Consider the following 24,815-nt stretch of genomic DNA (forward strand, 5'->3'; position numbering starts at 1 on the left):
TAACCCAGGAAGCATACAGTAAAGTTGGCTTCCTCCCCCGCACAATTCCACATTAAACATATTCCACATTTATATTCATATGGAATTGATTTTGAGTAGAGAGAGACAATTCTAATCATTAATGTATTTCATATGGTTAGAACCAATATACCATTTATGTAATGTAATAAAGCTTTCTTTTCCCTCTAGTTTGAAATGCATATTTTACCATATACCTGTTGACCTAAAACAAACAGACTGCCAGGTACTTCTCCAGCAAAGTAAGTTTACTCTGGATCAGCAAAAAATTGCAATTCAGAGCCAGTAACCACAGCAAGCGGAGAGCAAGTCCCTGCGCAGGAAGGAGAGGAAAACCTCTTTTAAAAAGGGGAAAAGGAAGTTGGGAGGGCTATAGTAAACAGTCCACTGGAGGAATTGAGAGTTCAAAGTATAGTGGCTTGTCATTGGTTGAGTTGTGACAGCCTCTCATTGGCTGAGCTCTTGCCAGGAAGAAGAGGAAGTCTCTCTTTTTCCTGTTGGGCTTTGCTATTGTCATAGGGTGTGAGAGCTCCCCCTTCTGGCCTCCTGACTATTTTAATTGAAGTTTCCGTTTATCGATTTTTATATACCAAATTCTTATATACAACTTAGGTCTCTTTCTGGGCTGTACGTTCTGTTTCATTGATTAAGCTGTTTTAGTACCAGCAACACTTGATTTTAATTATTGGGTCTTTCCATTATATTTTAACATCTAGTAGGTCTGATACCCTTTCATTCTTTTTTTTTTTCCCCAAAAAATCTCTTGAAAATTTATTACATTAAAAATCCTATTATTAGTGTAATTACCTTATATTCATAGATAACTTGGGGAAATTGGTATATTTACAATAATGAGGATTCACAATCAAGAACTAGGGGTATTTGCATTAATGTTTATGGTCCTTCAAAAACATTTGTAATCTTCTTTCCAGGGATGTGAATGGATGTGTTTCTTTTGAGTATGTTTCTTAAGTATTTTATATATCAATATTGGGAATGAGAATTTTCTAATTATATATTCCAACAGGCTGTTGCTGATAAATAGAAAATCTATTGCTTTTATATATTATTTTGCAACTGTCCACATATCTGCCCTTAATAGTTTTACAGTTGATACTCTTTGATTTTTTAGGAAGATAATCAAGTCTGCAAGTAAGAATACTTCGATCTTTCCCTCCTTTCCAATATATGATTGTCTAGGAAATGTAAATAATAGTTAATGATATTGGCCATAGTGGGAAATTTGCCTAATCATAGGAATGCTTCAGTATGTGTTATGTTGTTTGTTGATTCTTTAGCATGATAAGGAAGTATCTTTCTATTCTTAGGTTCTAAGAATTCTTTTTTTATATACTTATAGGATTAATTGTTCAATTTTATTAACTATCAATAATCTAGATGATCATGTGGTTTATCTCCTTTGGCTTACCGGTGTGACAAATTTGTATATATTTAAAAATATTAAGCTATCTTTGCACTCTTGGTTAAAATATCTCATACTAAAATTTCATCTTCTGGATTGAGACTCTGGAAACCTTAAAATTTCTTCCAGAAATTCTATATATCCAGTCAGCTCCCAGAATACCTCCTATAACTAACCTCTCAAAAAGAAGACATTTTTTCCCCTTTGTTCTTTGTGCAATATCAAAGGAAACCTCCAAATTCCAAGTAGGTCAGGCTACTAATACACACAAATCAATTCTGATAAAATCATCATAAAATAAATGACTGTTGTTTACTAAGTGATTACTTGGTGCTAGGCATTGGATTAAAATAAATATTTTATTTAAGCCTTAAAATTACCCTTAGTTTCTCATCGAAAGTATACTGTAGTTGAGACAGGAGGGAAGGGGACAGAGCACAACCTTTAAAAGAATGACATAGCCATTGAAGATATGACAAAAATTGGTTAGAACCTATTAGGCCCAAGATGGCAGCAAGATTCAACTTCCAGTAGACCTTGAGCCTCATTATAGGCTCACTGTAATACACTAGGATGCTAAATGGAGTAGGACCCTATGGCCCTTCCCCCACACGCACTCCTACCCCATGTCCTCAGTCTGCCTTTTGTCTGTAGAAAAACTTTACCCAAAGAATAAGTTTAATCAGAGAAGTGAGAAAAATGCAGAAGCAAAGGAAAGCAGTCAAACAGGACAAAATAATAATAATTTAGTCATTAAGCAAAGTCAAGGACTTTTAGTTCCTCCTCAAGGGCTATAGGTAATATTCTGAGCCATATTCTTTGAGCTGTCTTGTAGATACTGAAAACCCCACCAGGTAGAAGAATTTAACTACATAATGACCAGACTGTAGCCATGACATAAGTGGCCACAATTCCGAGAACTGGCCTCAAAGAAATGGGAACAAACCCACCCTGGAACTGAAGGCTAACTGTATTTAAAACAAATCAAGATGACGCTGATTAGACCACTGCATGACCAATTTCAAGATGACTGTCAGAGCTGACTGTGCTGTTTCTGCATGTAGCCCCCCTCCTTCCGCCTATAAAAGCTCTTGCCGGGACTTCCCTGGCGGTGCAGCAGTTAAGACTCTGAGCTCCCAATGCAGGGGGCCTGGGTTCGATCCCTGGTCAGGGAACTAGATCCCACATGCATGCTGCAACTAAGAGTTCACATGCCGCAACTAAGACCCAGCACGACCAAATAAATAAATGAAAAGAAAAAAAAAAAAGATACTGAAAACCGACTGATAATGAAAACACAACAGGTTGAAATTGGACATGGCTAAAACAATACTTAGACCAACAGAACAAACTCAAAGAAGCAAGAAAGAATGAAACACTAAGATGAAATAGAGAACAACAACTTATATAATAGAGAATATTAACAAAATCCAAAAGCTGGTTTGTTGAAAAGTTTCTTAAGATAGACCATTACCTAACCAACAAGAAAAAAAGAGAAAAGTTACCAAAAAAGTAAAGCTTAAAAAGAAAAAAAGCTCTTGTCCACTGATGGGGGAGGGGGTTGGCCTTTGGGCAGGAGTCTCCCCCTCAACCCCCTGCCCTCGTTGTCAGCCTCTGAAATAAAGCAAACTTTCCTTTTCACCAACATTGCCCCTCTAGTATTGGCTTTAGAGAGGCAAGCAGCCCAGCCGGACCCCACTTTTGGCAACAAAATGACACACCCAGAGGTGCCATGACAGTTCCAAAGCCGACCATAAAAGGCCAAAAAGTGGCCCAATTCCTGGAAATCCCCGCCCCTTCTCCAAATAGTTGGAATAATCCTCCCACTCATTAGCCAATGAAATTACCCAGCCCATAAAAACTAAGCACCCCATGTTTCCGGGCCATGCGCACCTTCTGAGTCAGACCGCATTCTGTCTATGGAATGTGTACCTCTGCTTTCACTTTACGATGGCTCTGTTCTTGAATTCTTTCCTGCCCGAAGCCAAGGACCCTCACTTGGCAGCCCTTCCCAGGAACTTGCCCAAGACCTGGGACATGACCATCCTCTCGAGCCCCATTTTCCTGCAGATGCTTTACAAAAAATATTAATAAATCTACTTACCTATCACTTTGCCTCTCGCTGAATTCCTTCTGTGCCAAGACATAAAGAACCTGAGCTTCATTAAGTCCTGAGACGAGCTGTGTTAAAAAAAAAAAAACTCTGCTTACAATGATAATTTTCAAACCTACACAAAAGTAATGAGAAGAGCATAGTGAGTCTTCTTGCATCTGTCGCAAAGCTTCAACAACTGACAAAATTTGGTCATACTCATTTAATCTACCCATACCACATTTTCCCCCCTGGGGATCTTTTAAAACAAATTCCAAACATTGTACCATCTCATTTATAAATTCTTCAACATTATACCCAACTCATATTGAGTCCCTGCAAGCTGACAGCATAATGCTAATGCGCAATTCATTATAAGAGATTCTTTTTTTTAAAAAATAAATAAATTTATTTATTTATTTTTGGCTGCATGCGGGCTTTCTCTAGTTGCGGCGAGTGGGGGCTACTCTTGGTTGTAGTGCTGGGGCTTCTCATTGTGGGGGCTTCTCTTGTTACCGAGCACGGGCTCTAGGCTCGCGGGCTTCAGTAGTTGTGGCTCGCGGGCTCTAGAGCGCAGGCTCAGTAGTTGTGGCACAGGGGCTTAGTTGCTCCGCGGCATGTGGGATCTTTCCAGACCAGGGATCAAACCCGTGTCCCCTGCACCGCCAGGGAAGTTCCTATAAGAGATTCTATAAAGGTTTAAAGCAATGCAATCCAAATTCACAGGGCAGTGAATGTAATTACACAATCTACAGAAATGGAGGAACTACATACTCTTCGAGGAATCCTACGTGGACTTTGTTTCACTTAACTGAGTTTCTGGTAAGAATTGGGAGGGAGGGAGTGATGTTCAAGGTTATGTATTCTGGCAAAAACTTAAGAGTGCAAATTATTCTTGTTGGTTAAGAGAGATCCATTAAGCAGAAAGTAGACTTGGTATCCTTGTAGAGAAATTATATAGCCTAACCAGAATTCATAACACCTAGTCACTGCACAGGCAAGTGGCTTGAGCTCTTGGCAGGATTCTCTGAGATGAACTGTCTTTCATCAGAATGGTGTCTCTTAAAAGTGGACAGCCAGAGTGAAAGAAGTCACATCCCATCTACCCCCAAAGTACCTTCTTATGATTTCATTTATATCAAAGTCTAGAAAATGCTTATTAATCTATAGCGACAGTAAGTAGAACAGTGGTTGTTTAGCAATGGGGGTGGGGAGGGGGAGGAGAAAGGGAATTACATAGAACAAGAGAAAACTTTGTGGGATTGTGATGATGGTTTCACGGGTGTATACATTTGACAAAACTGACTGAAGTCCACCCTTTAAATCTGTGCAGTTTATTTTTTGTCAATTATACCTTCATAAATATATATATATATATTTTTTCATAAATATATTTTTTAAAAAGAAAAGCCAAGGGATTTCCCTGGTGGTCCAGTGGTTAAGACTCCGCGCTCCCAATGCTGGGGACCCAGGTTCTATCCCTGGTCAGGGAACTAGATCCCGCATGCCGCAACTAAGACCCGGCGCAGCCAAAAAAAAAAAAAAGAAAAAAAAAAGAAAACAAAAGAATAGGGACTTCCCTGGTGGTCCAGTGGTTAAGAATCTGACTGCCACTGCAGGGGATACGGGTTTGAGCCCTGGTCCGGGAAGATCCCACATGCCGCGGAGCAACTAAGCCCGTGCGCCACAACTACTGAGCCTGTGCTCTAGAGCCCGCGAGCCACAACTACTGGAGCCCGAGTGCCTAGAGCCTGTGCTCCACAACAAGAGAAGCCACCGCAATGAGAAGCCCGTGCACCGCAACGAAGAGTAGCCCCCGCTCGCCGCAACTAGAGAAAGCCCGCGCAGCAACGAAGACCCAATGCAGCCAAAAATAAATAATAAATAAATAAAAAATATATACATATTAAAAAAAAAAAAGAATAGCCAAAGGGCAGAGTAGTGGCAAGTAAATGCCGTTTCAGAGATGCTCCAGGTCCGGATCACAAGTGTAACTCACAATAGGAAGAGACAGGAGTCTGAGAGCTGACATCTATGAGCCCACAAATTAAGGAAATTATGCACTCTTTGGGTTCATAAACTGCTCTTTGGTTATAGAGTCCTAAGCAGCCAGTTGGTTGAGTCAAGGGTGGAGATGAGAGCCCTGCTGGCTCAAAAGACTACCCTGGAGATATAGTCCTTGCCTCCAAGGCTTTCCCAGGTGTTCCTCAAGCAGTCTGATAAAGCTTCCAGCTTCTTAAAGCAACAGGACACTTTTTGTGTACCTGGACCTTGTCATGCTCAGATGAAGCTGAGAACATGGTGTGTTTGTTTCTGGTTTGGTATCTAAATATAGAAGCTAAATAAAAACCCAAAATGGGCATGGGAATTATCTGGTACCAAAATCCCACCAAGAATTGCGTTGGGTGTCTAGTGGAATTTAGCCATCAGGCAGGAGAAGATGCCAGCCAGTCACTATGATCTAGAATTTTGACTGTCAGCTTGGGACTCCAACCTGGACAACTGAAATTTCAGGAAGGATTGACCAATTCTTGTATGACAAATTGGTCCGAGTGGTGGCTCAATGCACGTGGGTAGAGGGAAGGTTGCTCTTGCTGGTTTCTACCTACTTACCTAACAGGCTGCTTCAGAGGAAGCACACCCCATGGACAAGGCCAGGTGTTTCCATTACTAGAGTCTTGCCCCTTCACGCTTTGGAGTCCCATCTCAAGTCCTTCATTTCTCCCACTGGGAAACATTGGGGTTGCCCAGGGTTGGCATGGGTTGCCCAATCCTACCTGCCTTGAGCTTTTTCCTTATGCCTGAGGGGCTTGAGGCTGCCCTGAGAAATGCAGAAGACTAGTGCTGCATCCTCCACCTTTGGAGGATGGTTGAAGTACCAGTCTAGACTTGATCCAGTCCTCAGGGGCTGACTAGAAGGGGTATCTTACCCTAGACAATGGAAGTTGGAAGAGCTGAAAGGATGGGCCCCAGATAAGGCCTGGGAGAGAGCTGAGCGCCAAGCCAGGGAGCCCGAGTTCCCAGGCAAGTCTAGGATAGTAGAAGGAGCTCAGTCAGGACCAACCAGGAAGAGGAGCAGGTTGGGAACAAAATGGAATATGGGAGATGGTTGCTCTGAAGAGTCTGGGGCTTGTGCCACTATATCTACAGGCCATTGGAGCATCATTCATGAGGGGGGAAAGCTGGTTTGGAGCTACAGAGGCAGGGTGAACCCCACTCACACTCCTGCTGCTGGGCTGTGGCTCCCTTAGAGTCGCCAGGGGAAGACTCTGAAGAGTTCTGGGCACTTAGGGTGGGGGGCTGTTTCATAAAACCCATATCATTGGGTCACAATTTCCCACGCCCCTAGTATTTGGTGATGGCCATGATGCTTGATCCTAAAAAGATCCTGGTGGCTCCTACTAATGGCCGCCTGGTATCTCCGTATCTCTCAGCAGATCATTATTTTCTCTGTCACTGGGAGTTGTTCATGGCATTGTTTCACTTTGCCAGGAAAAGCCTGACCACAACAGTAATTAGACAGTGGGTCCAGTGCTCCCCTAGTGGGGCTGATGCCCCATTAGTCATGGCAGACTTTTTTTTCTTCCATGACATAGATTTTTACTTATTTTTCTTTTTATTGGGATATAGTTGCTTTACAATATTGTGTTAGTTTCTACTGTACAGCAAAGTGAATCAGCTATACGTATACATATATCCCCTCTTTTTGGATTTCCTTCTCATTTAGGTCACCACAGAGCACTGAATAGAGTTCCCTGTGCTATGCAGTAAGTGGCAGACTTTAAAGCCACTGCCTGGATGCTGCTCTGAGGGTCCTCAGCCTTACTGAGCACTACACCCCTGGCCCAAGTTCCTGATCATTCTTGCAAATGTTCTAGGCCTCCTCTTTTTGTTCTCTCTTCCTTGGTGTCACTAATCATGGGAGATGGGTGGACTCCTCCTGTCCACTGCTCCTGACTTGAGGGTGTGAGCCAGAACTGCCGTCTTTTCATGTGACCCCCTGAGGGAGATCTCTAACATCTACACATGGATATTCTCCTTTGCATTCTAACATTTGCTATGAAACTTACTGGCATGGTTCTGGAGCTCTCCACAATTCTAAACCCTATGTAGGTGCCACCCCAAGCATTCTGCCCCAGAGCCCAGTCTGCATGGATGCCAGGGATATTGCTGGTGCAGGACCTATAAGCTTTGTACCAGCCTCCTTCTCTTTCTCCTTTCATGACTCTGTTACTCCTTCAGTGTATTAGAGGAAAGTTCCAGCCAACATATTAAATGGTTAATTCTCTAGACCTGGCACAAGACTACGAGAAATCATCTTTGGTCCAAAGGCTCTGGATTTTTGGTGACTCGTTATAACCATTACATTGGTACAACTATACACTGAGTAAGAAAAATCATGGGGCATAATGGTGGAGACCACCAGCTACACACCAAACTCCTCTCTTCTTGGGGTACACATACTACATTTCCCAGACACCCTTCCAAACAGGTTTGGTCACATGACCAAGGTATCTCCAACGGAGACCAAGTTACCTCCAGTGGAATGTGAGCAGAAGTGTACATACCAAACTCCAGGCCTGATCTATTAAAAACCTCCCACGTTCCTCCTCCTTTCTCTTCCCCTTTCTTCTGGCTGATTGGCAGCTTGACACCAAAGGTGACCTTGGAAGCCATAAACCGAAATTGGCAGAGCCACTATCAATCCAAGTTCCTGATAGACCATGAGGAGGAGAGCTGCTCTTGGAATGCAAACCTTCTCAGCACTGTTATATAAGAAATAAACTTGTATTATGTGAAGCCCTGAAACTTTGTGTGTGTGTGTGTGTGTGTGTGTGTGTGTGTGTGTGTTTTAATTACCACAGCCTAGCCTACTCTAACTAATAGAAGGTGAGATCAGGAAGCAATTTTATTTTCATTTCTCTTTGTCCCTTTAAACCCATTTTGTGGGACCCATTCTCCTTCTGCTCCTTGATGGACATTTAAAACAGGTTCCATGACCTTTCTGGTCATTGTATGTAATCAAAGGTCACCTGGTCTAATTTCCCCAAAAGTTTAGTAATTAAATGGTCTGGTTTCATGTAATGGTAAAACTTCAAACTTTATTTAAACTCAAGGCTTCTTCCCTTTCTTTGTGCCATATACAGACCAGCTGCCTTCACTGGGAATTGAAGTGTGCAGTGATCTCTCATTTCCCATTTCTTGCTTTGTGGCAGAAACTGCTATTGTCCCCCAATATTCATTCACCTCTTCTTCCTTACTAATAAAACTCCCAAATTTTTGGTGGACTTGTAGCCACCCTGAATAAAGACTACATTTCCCAGCATCCCTTGAAGCTATGTGTGACCATGTGACTAACTTCTGGGCAAAAGGGTCTGAGTGAAGTGAGTGAGGAACTTTTTGATAATGCTCTGGATGGCCGGCATGGTGCTCCACTTCCCCTTTCCCTCTTCCTGCTGGCTGGAATAAGGACCCAGAGGATGTGGTGATGGGTCATTTCAACCTTTCAGGTGAGAGCAGCATTCCAGGGAAGGGCAAAACAGCAAGACAGAAGGACCCAGGGTCCCCAACATGGTGGAATTACCATATCCAGCCCAGGAGTCCTTATGCTGGAACTATTCCATGAGAAATACTTTAACTTTTGTCTCTTTTTAACATAGAGTTTTTTTCCCCCAGCAGCTGCTCCTGTATACTTACTATACAGGTCATCCTTTATGCATGCTTCTGTCTTTCCTCCATCATCTTGCTAACTCACCTTGGACCTTGGACCCCAACAGGGTTGGAGTGGTGAGAGGGAGAGGCCGAAAGGTGCCACGAGAGGATTTATTTGGCTAGAACTCCTGTGAGATGGCATAAGTCATCCCTGGGTTTTTAGGCATAGGTGATCCTTCCTTTCATTAGGCACTTCTGTGGATACTTTTGGAGACAACTCCTTCCCTTCGCTAAGATTTCTCACTCCCTGATTGTTGGATGTGGTCAAATGCCCTGCTTAGGCTAGTCAACTATATTTCTTTCTCCAGCCTCTACAAGTCTGGCAGGACTCTATCAAGCTCACCAATCCCTCCAGGTGACACTTTTGGACAGGATCTAACATCACCCTGCATCAGGCCCCACATCTGGTCCACAGGAAACGTCATAAATCCAGTGGTGGTATCTGGGAAGGCTGGCAGCCTCTCAGCCCAGCAGCCTCTCTTGTTCCACCATCAGGGCAGCTAGCCAATTTGTTTTTTTGATTTTCAGAATGAGCCAGCCACCAGCTCACCCAGTCCTCCACACTGCAGGGAACACACATTAAACTCTCTGAAGGATACTATGAAGCCCCTTTCCCTGGGCTTGAAGGGAAAGAAATGCCTGTCTCAGATTTCCTCAAGAGGCTGAATAGCTACCCCGTTCCTACTCCCATCTATGGTCCCACCTTTATGGGGACATTCCCAGGCTTGGCACTGTAAAAGTGCTCTGGCCCCTTCCCTCATGATTCTCCTCTTATTGAGGAAGAGATTCAAACTCTTTAGAAGCTCATTTCTCTTGAATAAGAACTCATTTGTCTTGTCTGTTTGCTTTCCAAATACCAACCTCACCCACTTACCTCATATCTTCCAGGGCATCACAGAGGAATTAACATGCCCAGAAGCTCTAGTGAAACTGCATTCTGTTCTCCTTCTGTTTGAACTTCCAGTCTACCTTACGCAAGGTCACCTGCAGTGACTCCACCAGAGCCACTGTCACTGCCACTATCCCCAACAGAACAAGGGGCTCTCACCCCAGCGGTAGTAATTAGTCTGTGGTGCAAGTAGTATTTCAAGGTTGAGTTCAAAAATGTAACCTGAGTTTCTCTGGGTCTCACTAGCCTGCAAGGATATGCAAATGGCGTCATCTTAAGGTAATAACCCAAATATTAGCATCTCTTCCCAACCCCTACAAAGTCCCCTTCTCTGCCGAAGTATTTCTGGGGATCTGAGGTAAGTCTCACATGTGCTCATAAATCTAGCCATCCAGGTATATTGTAACTGTCTCCATCTCCTTCTGAGCATCACACCCACTGAACTGGAACCCTCGAGACACCAAATCTGCAGGGTGTGGGGGGTGTCTATGCCCAGTGGTCAGATGCCTTTCCTGTCTTTTGTGATCCACTTCATTAGTGGGGCATCCAAGCAATGCCTGTAGGCCCCAGGGTCTTGCAGAGCTTGTAGGACCACAGCTTCCGGATTGACATTCAGCCTTCTTCCTGACTGGGATGGAGGCAGGACTGGACTAGGGATGGTGGCAAACAACATCCACTTACTCTTTTAGTCAACAGATATTTCCTGAATTCCTCTTCCATGCTAGTCACATGGTGAACAAGATAAATGTGGTCTCTGCAACCAAGGAGTTTACAGCCTGATGCAAGACCAAAAACCAAACACACACACGCACACACACACACACACACTCACAGAGCAAAAAAAGGCACTTAAAATTTAATGTTCAAGACTTTGTTATTATTGGGTCAAGTTCATTGTACTTGGCTGCTGCTTCTGCCTGGGTGAGTTCTGTGCATGAAGCCTGTCAACCTTCAGGCAAATAGACGCTGACAGCCGGACAGCCGGCCTTACCTAGGGCAGCACCACCCCTCCTCACCCTGCTGCTACAGGGATCCACTGGGGCCCAGGGCTGGAGGTTAACCCTTACTGTGCTGCAAGTGTCTGATTTTTTTTTTTTTTTTTTTTACACTCAGTGACAACCAAAGGAAAACACTTATGATACCTCCCCCAGAGCTTTCTTCCTCCCCCATCCAACACCATGGTTTCCAAACTTTCCATTCCCTGCAGCAAAACTGGTTAAGAGACTGGACAGGCCACTGTGATAACTTCAAAAATATAAGAGGAGGCCAGGGATCTGTCAATCCTGGGGTAAGAGGGGTCAGGCCAGTGCAGACCAGACATGGGGAGGTGAAAAACTTTGAGAGAAGGTAAAGGGAAGGGCTATTTGTGGAGAGGGAGGGGTTGGGTTGAAGAAGGAGGTATTGGAGGAATGGAGGGCAGTCTTGGAAGCCCATCTTCTGCTGGTCTAGGGAACCAGATATGAGAGAGAGAAAACCTGGAAATGAACCTGGAAACTAAAATTCCAAAATACACAAAAATTAACACTGAAGAAAGCAGCTAGCAACACCAACACTCCAGAGACAGATTCATGCCGGATGAAGTGAAAAGAACAGAACAACCAGAAAGAGACTTCAGTATCCTCCAAGAGATGACTGAACATATAATGTTCATTAAAAGAAAACAGCAATTAGGAAATAAAAACCAGCAGAAAGGTGCCATCACTAAACAATGGAAGAAAAATATAATTCAATAAATAGTTTGGAAGAAATGATTATTTGGGAAAATACATATATGTGAAACATCTAATGTAACAAAAATCCAAATATTTTCTATTATCTGAAAAGAAGAGGATGTTCTAAGCTGGCTAAAAGAATAAAATGGTCCAATAAAAGAAAGGAGTAGACTGATAAATTTAACCACAGTTTTGTTTTCATTTTTATAGTTAATGGAAAAAAATTAAAAGCAAACAAATAAATTAAGAAAATATTGGCCATTTTGTACGTAAGGACACAGGCTCTGAATCCAGACTCCTTGGGTAGGACCTTGGGCAAGTTCATTGACCTCTCCATGCTTCTGTTTCTTCTATAAAATAATAATTGCACCTGCCTCATGGTGGGTCAGGATTAACCGAGTAACTACACGTAAAGCTCTTAGAACAGTAGTTGACACATAGAAAGCAGTCAATAGCTATTTCTATTTTATTTTGTACCATGTAAGAAATTCAGACACAAACAATTCACAACAGAGAAACCATAAATAACAATTTAGTGAAAAGTTCAACTTCACTAATAATGAAAGAAAATTAAAACAATTCAAATTTTACCTTTCTAGTTGGTAAAGACTTTAAGATGACAATAGAGTATTCCTTCTCTAGCAATGGGGGTTATGTTCCAAAAAATCTCCTTGGATGAAAACATTGTGATTAAGGAATTTAGGACTTTATGCAAAGTTAGGGGTAGGAGAGATCAAAACCTTTAGTAAACCTATGTCCTAAAAAGGTTTTATGCCACCTCACCATTATGATAGCTACTATCAAAACAGAAAATAACAAGTGTTGGCAAAGATATGAAGCAATTAGAACCCTTGTGCACTTTTGGCGGGAATGTAAAATAGTGGAGCCGCTATGGAAAACAGTGTAGTGGTTCCTTAAGAAATTAAAAACAGAATTACTATATGATCCAGCAATTCCACTTTTGGGGATATACCCAAAATAATTGAAAGCAGAGTCTCAGAGAGATATTTATACACCCATGTTCATAGCAGCATTATTCACAATAGCAAAAAGATGAAAGCAACCCAAGAGTCCATCAGTGAATGAATGAATAATCAGAATGTGGTCTATACATAAAATGAAATATTATTCAACTTAAAAGGAAAGGAAATTCTAATGCATGCTACAACATGGATGAACCTTGAGTATATTATGTTCAGTGAAATAAGCCGCCACAAAAAGGTAAGATTCCACTTATAAGAAGTAGTCAAGGGCTTCCCAGGTGGTGCAGTGGTTAAGAATCCACCTGCCAGTTCAGGGGACACGTGTTCGAGCCCTGGTCCGAGAACATCTTACATGCTGCAGAGCAGCCAGGCCCATGCGCCACAACTACTGAGCCTGTGCTCTAGAGCCTGCGAACCACAACTACTGAGCCCGTGTGCCTAGAGCCCGAGCTCCGCAACAAGAGAAGCCACCACAATGGGAAGCCTGTGCACTGCAACGAAGAGTAGCCCCTGCTCGCCACAACTAGAGAAAGCCCACGCACAGCAACGAAGACCCAACAGAGCCAAAAAGAAAGGAAGGAAGAAAGAAAGAAAGTCAAGGGACTTCCCTGGCGGTCCAGTGGTTAAGACTCCGTGCTTCCACTGCAGGGGGCACGGGTTTGATCCCTGGTCAGGGAACTAAGATCTTACACGTTGCATGGCACAGCCAAAAAAATAAATAAAAATAAAAAAAGAAAATTAGAAAAGAAAAATAGTCAAATTTGTAGAGACAGAAAGTAGGATGGTGGTTACCAGGGGCTAGCGGAAGTGGGAATGGGGAGTTGTTGTTTCATGGGTACAGAGCTTGTCATGTAAGATGAAAAGAGTTCTGGAGATGGATGGTGGTGATGGTTGCACAACAACGTGAATGTACTTAACACTACTGAACTGTACCCTTAAAAATGGTAAAAATGGTAAATTTCATACTATGTGCATTTTACCACAATTTTTTTTTAATTTTAAGATTTGTGTTTTATGTTAAAAAATATTTTATTTTTACTAAAATAAACTCATAAAGAGATGATCAATTTTACAAAACTTAGATTGGTAACTGCTGACTGAACAATGATTGTCCATTAACCCTTCTTTACTGGAGAGCAGCCTCCAAAGGCATCCCTCTCCTGCAGTTTCAATGAAATGTTTGCAAATTAGTTCTAGTTTATTACCGCTAATGGGCCTATGAAGAAGGATTTTGTTTGCACATAGTTCTCCATCCAACACTCAGCGCCTTTCCAATTATCAGTAGGAATACGTAATGTACTGCAATTATGTAACGCAGTTATGAAACAGAGAAAAAGTGTGGTCTAGACAGGATGTGCTATCATGGTCACGGCAGGAACAGAAGCTTGTGCACTGCCCTGGAATAGCTCATGGTCACAGCCATGGGATTCTGATTCACTGGAGGGGGTGTGGCCCAGGCCTAGGTGTGTGGAAAGGGCCTGGCTGGCTCTAACAAGCACCTGTGGAAGGGGTGGGACCAGGGAAGGGAGACTTGGCTTCTACTTGGGCTCCTCCCCCAACTTTCAGTTCAGCCATAGATGAGGGTTTCCATTTCCTGGGTTTTAATGTCTTCCTTTTTTTTTTTTTTTTTTAATGTCTTCCTTTTGCTATAAAGTGAAAGAGTTGGACTGAAGTGGGGTCTTCATCCCATGGCAAGGTAACATGGTATGTGAGGAAAGATCACAGTCATCTTCCTCACTTTCCCCTTACATCAGTCCTTCCTGCTTTGAAATCTGTGTCCCGTCTGTCCCTACCTGCCCCTTGGTGGCTGTCTTCATTCAAACGTTCAACACTGCTCACTGAAACAGTTTCAACAGCCTCCCAACTAATTTTCCAGACACCAATCTTGATCCTCCCCAACCCACCCTGACCCTGCCTCTGGTAGCATCCTTCACTGTGGATGAAATTTCTGGCTTCATCACAAGGGTGTGTTTGCTCTGCCTTATACACCATTTTATCAGGTCATCAAGATCTTAGCAATCACCAGGGAGCAATTTACATTTTTGCCACATGGTTCCCATTATGCTGCTTTCTCCTCCTTTCTTCAGCAAACCCTCCGTGTTTTCCTTTGTATAAGAAATGAGCCAATGGGAGTTCCCTGGTGGTCTAGTGGTTAGGATTCAGTGCTTTCACTGCTATGGCCCAGGTTCAATCCCTGGTCGGGGAACTGAGATCCCCAAGCAGTGTGGCGAGGCTAAAATAAAAAAAGAAATGAGCCAGGATGTTATCCTGCAGGTTTGCCATTTTGACTTATTCCTCACAATCAGCAGCGTTCTAAAGGATTTCTGCTTTTGCTGGGAGTTTTGTCTCTGTCCACACATCTGGGCATTGGGTGTTCCCTGGGGCCTCAGTCAAAGTGCCTCTCTTGGGATTTCCACCTTGTCCTTGTGGGGCTAAAAAACAAACTTAGAAAGCTCCTTGAAGGCTGGAACTTCGTCTCATTTACCGTTTATTTCCAACCCCTACATAGTGCCTGGGATATTTATTGAATGAATGACTCCTCCATCTAAGATAAATATTAGAAAAAGTCCTTTAAAATTCCCCAGGGTCAAAAATGTTAGAAGCACAAAACAAGCACTGAATGTTCTTACTTTTCTCAGTTCCCTCTTGTCATAACCGCTCTCATGTCTCCTCCTCCCACCTCCTCAGCTTCAAAAACCCACAGCAGACTCTTGGGCACCCCTTACCTCAGACTCCATACCCCACAAGTGCCAAATCACATCCAGATGCAACCAAAAGGGACAGCCTAATACTCAGGGATCAACTCTACTCGTCTTCAGACTCCCACAGAACACTTAGCAATTCTCATCACAGAATGGGATGCATATTTTAGTCCAATAATGTTAATATTAGCACTAATTCCTCATCGATCTCTTCATCCACTCAGAAATTCAACGGCTCAATAGCGAGGAGTTTGGAGCAAAGGTAAGTACATGTTAGATGTGGGTAAAGACAACCCACTTCCAATTCTTACTCCCAGGGAGCTTTCTATACACAAACAGGGAAGAAAAATCCAGAACTAAATAGGGTCAGGAGGTCCATCTTAGGAATTTTAAGATTGAGAAAGGGATTTAAAAAAAAATAAAGAAAGGGATTTGCCTGTATCTTGATGATGTGAAAACCATATCAAAATATCATCTGTCACTTAGAACAGAGATAGCCCCAAGTCCTGGGCGGCAGGTGTCTGGCAGGGGGTAACTAGTGCACACCCAGAGACTTGGTACTGTTTATATTTGGCCTTGAAAACCTTCAGAACCAACCTTCCTCGGGGTTTTCTGTGAAGGTAAAAAGTCTCCTCAACTCCCAAATGGCACCTAAAGGAGATGTGTTCTTGCTCCAGGTGAGGAAAGGATCTCGTGAAGAACACCCCAGTGAACAAACAGCAAGACCCGGCCCCTTGCCTGCCTCTCACCCTGTCCTGGGCCTTCCCCACTGCACACCCCCCTCCAGCTGTGCAGCCCAGAGACACCCAGCTGAGGCTCCTGCTTGGTTTGAAGGTCATCCAGAGTTGAATACCAGCCCAGAATTTTAGCTTCCTGTCCAGGAAAACCAGCTACATAACTTTTTTTTTTAATTTTAAACTATCAGAATTTCAGATTTCCATTTTCATTTGCTTACTTTCTAATTGTTCCGTTGTTTGGAAGACAGAAATTTTCAGTCCCTCCCTCTGTTAAGTCTCTAATTTTTTTTCTTCTTTTTTTAAATGGAGATATAATTTATGTATCGTGAAATGCTCAAATCTTTTTTTTAATTTATTTTATTTATTTTTGGCTGTGTTGGGTCTTCATTGCTGCGCATGGGCTTTCTCTAGTTGCGGTGAGTGGGGGCTATTCTTCGTTGCAGTGTGCGGGCTTCTCACTGCGGTGGCTTCTCTTTTTGCGGAGCATGGGCTCTAGGCATGCGGGCTTCAGTAGTTGTGGCACGCGGGCTCAGTAGTTGTGGCTCGCAGGCTCTAGAGCTCAGGCTCAGTAGATGCGGCACACGGGCTCAGTTGCTCCGCGGCATGTGGGATCTTCCCAGAGCAGGGCTCGAACCCATGTCCCCTGCATTGGCAGGCGGATTCTTAACCACTGCGCCACCAGGGAAGCCCAAGGCTCTATTTTTTAAAAATATTTATTTATTTATTTATCCATTTGGTTATGCTGGGTCTTAGTTGCAGCAGGTGGGCTCCTCAGTTGTGGCTCACTGGCTCCTCACTTGTGGTAGGCAGGCGCCTTAGTTGCAGCTCGCCGGTTCCTTAGTTGTGGCATGTGAACTCTTAGTTGCCACATGCATGTGGGAATCTAGTTCCCTGACCAGGGACTGAACCCCGGGCCCCCTGCATTGGGAGCGTGGAGTCTTAACCTCTGCACCACCAGGGAAGTCCCTGTTAAGTGTCTATTGATGTGAACACACACACTATGGAAACATTAAGATAAGATGCTACTTAATGGGATCAGGTGATTCTTTTCTTTTTAAAATTAATTTATTAATTTATTTATCTTTGGCTGCGTAGGGTCTTCGTTGCTGTGCACGGGCTTTCTCTAGTTGCGGCGAGCTGGGGCTACTCTTCGTTGCAGTGCGCAGGGTTCTCATTGTGGTGGCTTCTCTTTGTTGCGGAGGATGGCCTCTAGGCACATGGGCTTCAGTAGTTGTGGCTCATGGGCTCTAGAGCCCAGGCTCAGTAGTTGTGGTGCACGGGCTTAGTTGCTCCGTGGCACGTGGGATCTTCCTGGACCAGGGCTCGAACCTGTGTTCTTAACCACTGCGCCACCAGGGAAGTCCCTCATGTGATCTTTTATCAAGTGAGAGATTCTTTCACAATTTGAAAAATTTCACTCTGTATGTAGAATGTTTTGGAACTCATGTTATGACGTCAGTTCAATAAATTAAAAGGCTGATTCCATGATGGGGAGGATAGATCTCTGCAGAAAAGTTTCTTCCTCCACCTCCCACCTCCAACCCCTACTCCTCAGACCAGGGTTTTCATGAAGCACAAGCCTCACTCCAGGTGGGAGCCCTGCTGAGGCTGGAGGAAAGCCTCCAGAAGGTGACTAATACACTGCATTTGGCCCCTGGCTGTGGGCAGTGGCAAGTGGACAGGCGAAGTTTGAAGGCTATTTTCCAGAGACATGATGTGAACTTCAAGCCTCAGCTGACAGTCACGTGGTTGTGTGGTGGTGGCAGACTATTTATTTCATGAATGGAAGGACTCAGGCAGTGCAGAGGATGACATGGGCCACGTTGTCTGTATCACTATTGCCCTCGGGTCAGGGGGCAGGTCATTATGAAGCCCTTGCCAGTGGGTTCCCCGGAGTCTAGGTGAGAGACACATGAGATGTCCCACACCCATGGATGTGTCATAGATGGGAGTATAGTTTATAGCATGATGCTTAAAATGATCAAAAATATCACTTTTGGCACCCTAAATGGGACACAGTGGTCTGTTTCAGGAGCATAGTGGCAGAATTTAGCACTTGTGTGAACCTCCTTTGATTAAAACATTATCAGCCCCCTCCCACCCCGACCTCTGATCGCCCCCCCCCCCACACACACACGGTGGTTCTGGGTCCTAGGCAGGCACTAAGAGTCTGCTGTTTGTACTCAGCTTAGCTCCACCCATGGCTGAAGAGCTGTGAAGTTCACGGTGGAAGATCTCCAAGAGGGGCGGTCTTTGCTGCCCCTGTGATCCAGCGGGCATGATAAGTTATCCATCCATCTGCCAGTTCTGGTTTCCTAGTATGTATATGATTTAGAATTAGAAGCACATAAAAAATAGCCTTATTACTGGGACCTCTGCCTCGAATTCCACTTTGCCTTCATATAATTCTTTATAGCATTATGCAAATCTAATCATGCCCAGATTCAATTTTTAAAAACACTTTCCAGAACCTACTGGATAAGACCCAAACCCCTCGACACAGCGGGCAAGTCCCTGCACGAAAGCCTGTCCAATCTCATGAAAGCATTTTGTAGAGGACACTTTTGGCATTCACAAAACGGCCATCCCTACTTCCTTTCTGGTAAAGCTTTTACAAATTTTATTTGTTTATTGTTTCAGTGCTGCCCTCCCATATATTCAGAGAAGACACTCCCTTCACGGCCGAAAGAGATATATTACTATGATTGCTCTAAATCAGCCACACCATTTCCATTCCTTTTCCCATGATGGATTTAGGAGTGGGGCTCTGGGCCCAGTGAGACATGGGGGGGAGAGTTGGGGGGGGTCGGCGGGGGTACTTTTGGGAAAAGCTTTCCACCTCTGTACATTGCTGTTGAGGATGTGGGATGTGGTGTCTGCAGCTGAGGCGGCCAACCAAAGTCTATGAGGCTGAGTCCTGACACACTGAGGATGGGAGAGCAGAAAGTTGGAAAGAAGCTGGTCCCTGATGACATAATAAAGCCACCAAATTAACCAAGAACCTTTCTTTCCCAGGAAACTTCTTCACCCAGAACTTTTTTTTTTCTTCTGTTTTTTTTCATTTATTTGTTTAAGCCTTTTCTGGTACTTGCAGCCACAAGCATTCTCACTGATAAATCTGCCCAACATCATCTTTTACAATTCACCTTTCCTTCTACTTAAAGCCTGCGGTGGTCTCTCTCACACCTTCACATTCTACACACTCTCACCTCAGTTTTCGGTTCTGTCATGTAAATTCTTCTTGGAGTTTTCCCCAGGTGCTGCCCTATGACCGCTTCACTTTGTGACCCCTCCTTCCCTCCCTCAGTCTCAGCAGCCCTGAGGTCCCCAGCTCTAACTTCCTTGCGCTGGATCTTTGTGGGAGGGTGGGGGTTTGGACTTTAACAGAGATTCCAACACTACAGGTTTCCTTTGGAGACTCCTGAAGGCCCAGGTCGAGTTTAGCCCTGCACTGTGGGCTAGAACTTGAGTAACGTATGGACCCTTTTGGAAGACATACAATTCTCATGGACTTGACTTAAATTATTTTTATAACAAATGTGTGCAAACACAGCTAACTATGAACTCTTCCTGCTTCGGTACTTAAGCAGTCATAAACCCAAAACAAAGTTGCAATAAATACAAACAAAAGTGGAAAGACAATTTAAACTAAAAGTAATTTGATGTGATGAATAGTGTCGTTTTTCTGAAATGAAGTTGGTGCTGGCAACCTGAACACATAATACCTAACTGGCTCTTTTGAAGTTGACACAATATTCCACTGTGTGCCCAGCATGATTCAGTTCTCCCCCTACTTGTGTCTGTACAAATAACGAAGAAATCTTTGTCAGTACGTGTCCCCTGGACTTCACTTGGTACGAACGCAACCCAGACAATTAACAAAGTGCTAACTTGACCACAAGTAGGTAAACACACAACACAAATGCAGGCACTCACATGCAGGGCCCTATGGATCAGTTATGTAGGATCCAGAGCATGCTTAAAATACTTTCCAAAAAATTACCAATGAAACAAAAACATGGAATTTAATAATTTTCACAGAGCATTCATGGAACCTCAGTTTGAGAAACACTATCCTAGCACTGACCTTGACTTCTGGTGTGACCTTGGGCAAACTGTTAGCCATCGTTCAATCTCTGTACATTGTGCACAAACAAGAATAATTTGGACCACTAGTATTCTTGGGAGATGAAGGAAGTTAGAGGAGTTAAGGACAATGTCCCAAGATCTTCAAGGACGATAAAGGAAGGGGTGAGGATTTATGACAGATCCCTAGAGTTGGACAAATAACGATAGCTCAGACACTCCAGTCCAGCTTTGACTTTGGAGCCAAAAGGACTTGTGTTTGAACTCCAGATCTGCCAGTTGCTGTGTATGTGTCTGTAGGCAAGTTACTTGATTTCTCTGACCCTCAGTTTCTGCCCCTGTAAAAGTGGAAGTATCTCAAAATGCCACCTCACAGAGCTGCAGTAAGGGCCAAATGCGATGACTTGGGCAAGTGCTGAGGGCAGAGCCTGGCACCTAGCAAGGCTCAGTAGTTAGCAGCCTTTATCAGGAAGAGGCCAAGGGTTGCTGAGAATGCCACAGGCTTTGGCAAAGAATGATAGAAAAGAGAAAGTGAAGATTCTAAGATTCTGTCCATAAATAACAGTATTTCTGCTATGTGACTGTCAGCATACTTCACACTAATGAGCCCCGCAGCTACCCTAAGCTTCCGCTCAGCCTTTCTCTTTTCTCCCTCCCTGGCTGCCTCTCCAGAGCTCTGCCCGCCCCGGTTCCACGTCCAGGCTTGAAGCTCCTTCCCTCCAGGTTTTCACTTTCTCCAGTAATTACCGTAGTGTTGGTCACCTGTGCAGCGAGCGCCCCCCAGTGGTCTTTCTGTTCATTACAGGGACCGTGGGGCCTACAAAAGACTGAAGAAAGGTGCGGTTTCCAAGGTGGCAGGACTCAAGAGGCTCAGGCCTTTGCCTAGTCCAGCCACTCAGGAAGCCGTTCTGGATCTCCTTCCTAGCCCCTGCCCCCTTTTGGAAGAGAGAGGCGGAGGAATCTAGAAGTCCTGGGTGGAAAGCAGCAACTTGCCACAGATCTAAGGCAAGTTACAACCTCTCCGGGCCTGATTCCCTTTTTAAGAAGAGCCCTGCCCCATCCACCTCAGAGGCCCCAAGGAAACAACCAAATGATAGGTGAAAACACCGGGAGAGAACCGAGCATGTGCTTTTCTATAGGATCTCACCATTTCCTCACGGCTTTGCTGGTTGGGGGGCGGGGGCGAGGGCGAACCCCGGGCGGATGTGGACGAGATAAAGGGGGAATGAACTCCTCCCTCCTCCTCAGCCATTGCTCTGCACTGTGTATCCAACGTGCTGCTGCCAGAAACCACTTTTAAAATAACACCCATCTAATCATGCGTTTCCCAGCTCAAAGGCCCAAGGCCCTTCCTCCTCACCTTCAGAATAAATGAAACTACTAATGAGATTACCCCACCTCACTCTGCCTCTCTGGGGTTAACACGTACAGGCTCTGTCTTCCAGCCACAGCTGCGTTTTCATAGAACCATGTTTACATCTCCCTGCTATTAGCCAGGAATGGCCTTGCTTCGTTTCTGCAAATCTTTGTCTGACTTAAAACCCAGTTCCAGCTCCAACTCTTCCATGATGCTGTCCTTGATCTTGCCTCGCCCCCACTCAGGAGGACCTGGCCTGCCCCTCCTCTGGGTTCCCACAGCCTCTTCCAGCTCTGACTATAGCATGGGTCAGGCTGTCTTCTGTGATTATATACATATACAAACACATACACACATACACATATGTGTATTTATATATATACATACATATTTATACACACATATACATATACATGCCTGGCTCCCCCTCTAGACTGTAAATGCCCAGAGTGGGTTATGTTCCTCTATGTATCCTTCATAGCTCTTACTGTCAGAACCCTGCCCTGCACAAACCCTTCATAACTGTGGAATGAATTGGGACATGGAACTCAGGGACCCAAGTGACACATGAGAAAGCCACAGATGGAGATCATGTTAGTGGGGTTTGGATGGTTGTTTCCATCAATGGGGCCTGTATGCCATCTCACATTATCATCCCAACAGACCCCCGGGGGTCTATTAGCTCCATCTTTCTGATGAGGGGACTGGCAGGCTGTAGGACTCAGCAAGAGGAGCTAGATGGTGAGTGGCAGTTTTGTTCCTTGCTTCTCAGCGGCAAAGCCTTGCTTTCTCTCCTCCCCTTTTGGTACTTTGCTTCCTCTCATGTGAGGCCTCGTTACTGCTCCCTCCTGGCCCTACTTTCTCCAAGCCTAATCAGTCCCCTTTGGCTTTGGGAAGCAAAGTACATTGGAGTACATTGTCTGACAATGACATTTGTACTGCAGAGGTGACAGGTCAGAATATGTTTGAATTGGGATTGTTCTGGAAAACTGAGGGTGCCTTTTGGCCTTGGGTACTTCCTATGTTTTGGTACAACTTGGGGGGGGGGCACTCACCGACTAGGAAACTGGTATTCTGGTTCTCCCCAGAGTGCAAAACCCTGACGGAAGAAATGAATTGTTAGGGACGCAGAAGGAGACCTCCTAAGGACCACTGTTAATCTCTTCTCCCACCTCCTGTCTGTTTGTCCCTCTTGCCTGGATTCTCCCCCTCAGCAGGACCTAATGCCTGCTGCCTAAGCTCTCAGCCACAGCCAGCTGCTGCTGCTTTCTCCCGCGCTTCTTCCCTTCATCTCCCTTTGTCTGGGGTCTTTGTCTGCGGTCTCCCTGCGGTTCACAGTCCTCCGCCTCCCCTCCCTTTCTCCCTGGCCTGGCTGCTCCCTCCCTCTCTGCAGGGGCCGGGAGGCTCGGCGAGGGGAGCGGGCTGGGTTGCCATGGTCACGTCGAAGCCCGCCGCAGCTGGCCAGGGCAGCTGCTCCCGGGGCTCCGGATGGGCGGACAAAGCCAGGCGGCCTTGGCAGCCCCAGAGCCGGAACCCTAAAGGCCTGAGACTGGGGGGACTGGGACCCAGGATAACCCTGAGCTGGAGGTGAGAGGGAGGAAGCGAGAGCCTAACAGGGAGGGCAGGAGTGGGGACTGGAGTTGGGCCCTCCCCTCTTGGGGAGGGACCGGGCGGTCCAGGCTGGAGGTGTGGTGGGAGGAGGGGAGTGTGCCTGAGCCAGAGGGGTGGGGAGGAGGGAAAGGATGGGGAATAGAGTTGGGGGCCGTGGTGTGGCAGATGGGCTGAGGACTAGGATGTATCCAAGTAACCAACCAAGAGGTCTGGGGCCTCTGTGTCCTGCCTTCAGAAGCAGGTTTGCTTCAATCTTTGGAGTTGGGGCCTCTGTCTTCCCTGGTCTGTCCCTCAGTTGTCCCTTCCCTTCTCAGCCCCTTACTCTTCTCTTCTCCCCAGTCCCTTCGTTTCAATCCCCGTGCCTCCATCTTCCTCTTCTCCCATCTCTGGGTTTCATTCCAACCGCTTCTTCTCCCCTTTGTCCTTGTTTGGCGTCCCCTTGGTGTATCACCTCTCGAGGCCCCTCTCTTTCCTGCCCTCCTCTCTGAGTGTCCCCCCACCCTTTCCCCATCACCTCCACTCCAGTTCACTTGCTCACCCAGCCCTTTTCCCCAAACTCCACTCTTCCCACCTTTTGCCATGTGCCCTCTCATCCCTTTCCTCTCTCTGATCCCCAGTTCCCCTCTGCCTCAGCCTCAGTTTATCTCCTGCCTCTCTGAGTTCCATCACCATGGCCCCATCTCTTTCCATCCCCCAGGCTGCCCACAGCTGAGCTCTGTCTCATCTTTCTCCCTGTGCTGTATCATCTCTTCCTCCTCCTGCTCCTGGGCCTCAGTTTCCCATGTGGACTTGGTGGTATCAAGGCCCAACTCACACCCAGGGCCTTGTCCACCCCCTCACTCTGCCCCCCACCCCCCAGTGGATTCTCACTCTCCCCAGCTGCTGACCCAGAGGCAGCTGCATCTCCCAGGAAGGGGACAGCGGCTTGTGTGTGGGGCCCATCTGGCCCATCCTCTCTCTCACTGGTCCTGCTGGGCTTCCCTGTAGTGGCCCAGTAGTCTGCAGGCCCGAAGCTGCTCTCTTCTACATGCCTCTCCTCACATTTTTTCAGCTGTTCCTCCTCCTCTCTTTCCTGGGCAGCAGGAGGCCATTGGCTTGAAGGGGAGGGAAGCCCTGAATTGGAGGACACGGATGGGGGAGGGGTAGAGGGTCCTTTGGGGGCTCAGGAGGACATGGGGGCCTCTGGAGCTGTGAGTGATTCAGGAGATGTGGGATGGGCTCTGGGGACCACGGATGGGTGGGTGGATACACTAGGTCTTTGGTACTACTCTGGGGGCCCCTGAATGGCTGGGATTTCCCTCTCTGGCCCCTGAGAGTCTCGGCTCAGAGCCTGGCATTCCAGCCGGCTCCAGCCCCCTTTCCGCTGTCACTTGACTCCACTGGGCCCCAGCCCTGCATCCCTCCCACTCCTCCAGCTCTGGGCTGGGTTGAGGTGGGCATCACCGACTAGGAATTTCTCCTGGGGGAGAAGAGGGAGCAAGGGTTTCAGGATT

At 45.5% G+C, this 24,815-nt stretch overlaps 1 long non-coding RNA gene across 1 annotated transcript in view; it reads right to left on the reverse strand.

Annotated features, from left to right (window-relative positions):
• LOC133095087 (uncharacterized) overlaps positions 1 to 24,815 on the reverse strand; it is a 69,640-nt gene that overhangs the window by 43,808 nt on the left and 1,017 nt on the right. The window contains exons 2-3 of the long non-coding RNA XR_009701548.1: positions 22,767 to 22,810; positions 3,546 to 3,622 (exon numbers count right to left, since the gene is read on the reverse strand). This is a non-coding gene — a long non-coding RNA (uncharacterized LOC133095087). The remainder of the gene's footprint in view (positions 1 to 3,545; positions 3,623 to 22,766; positions 22,811 to 24,815) is intronic.

The sequence above is a fragment of the Eubalaena glacialis genome, chromosome 7 (assembly GCF_028564815.1).
Source record: "Eubalaena glacialis isolate mEubGla1 chromosome 7, mEubGla1.1.hap2.+ XY, whole genome shotgun sequence".
NCBI classification, from domain to species: Eukaryota; Metazoa; Chordata; class Mammalia; order Artiodactyla; family Balaenidae; genus Eubalaena; species Eubalaena glacialis.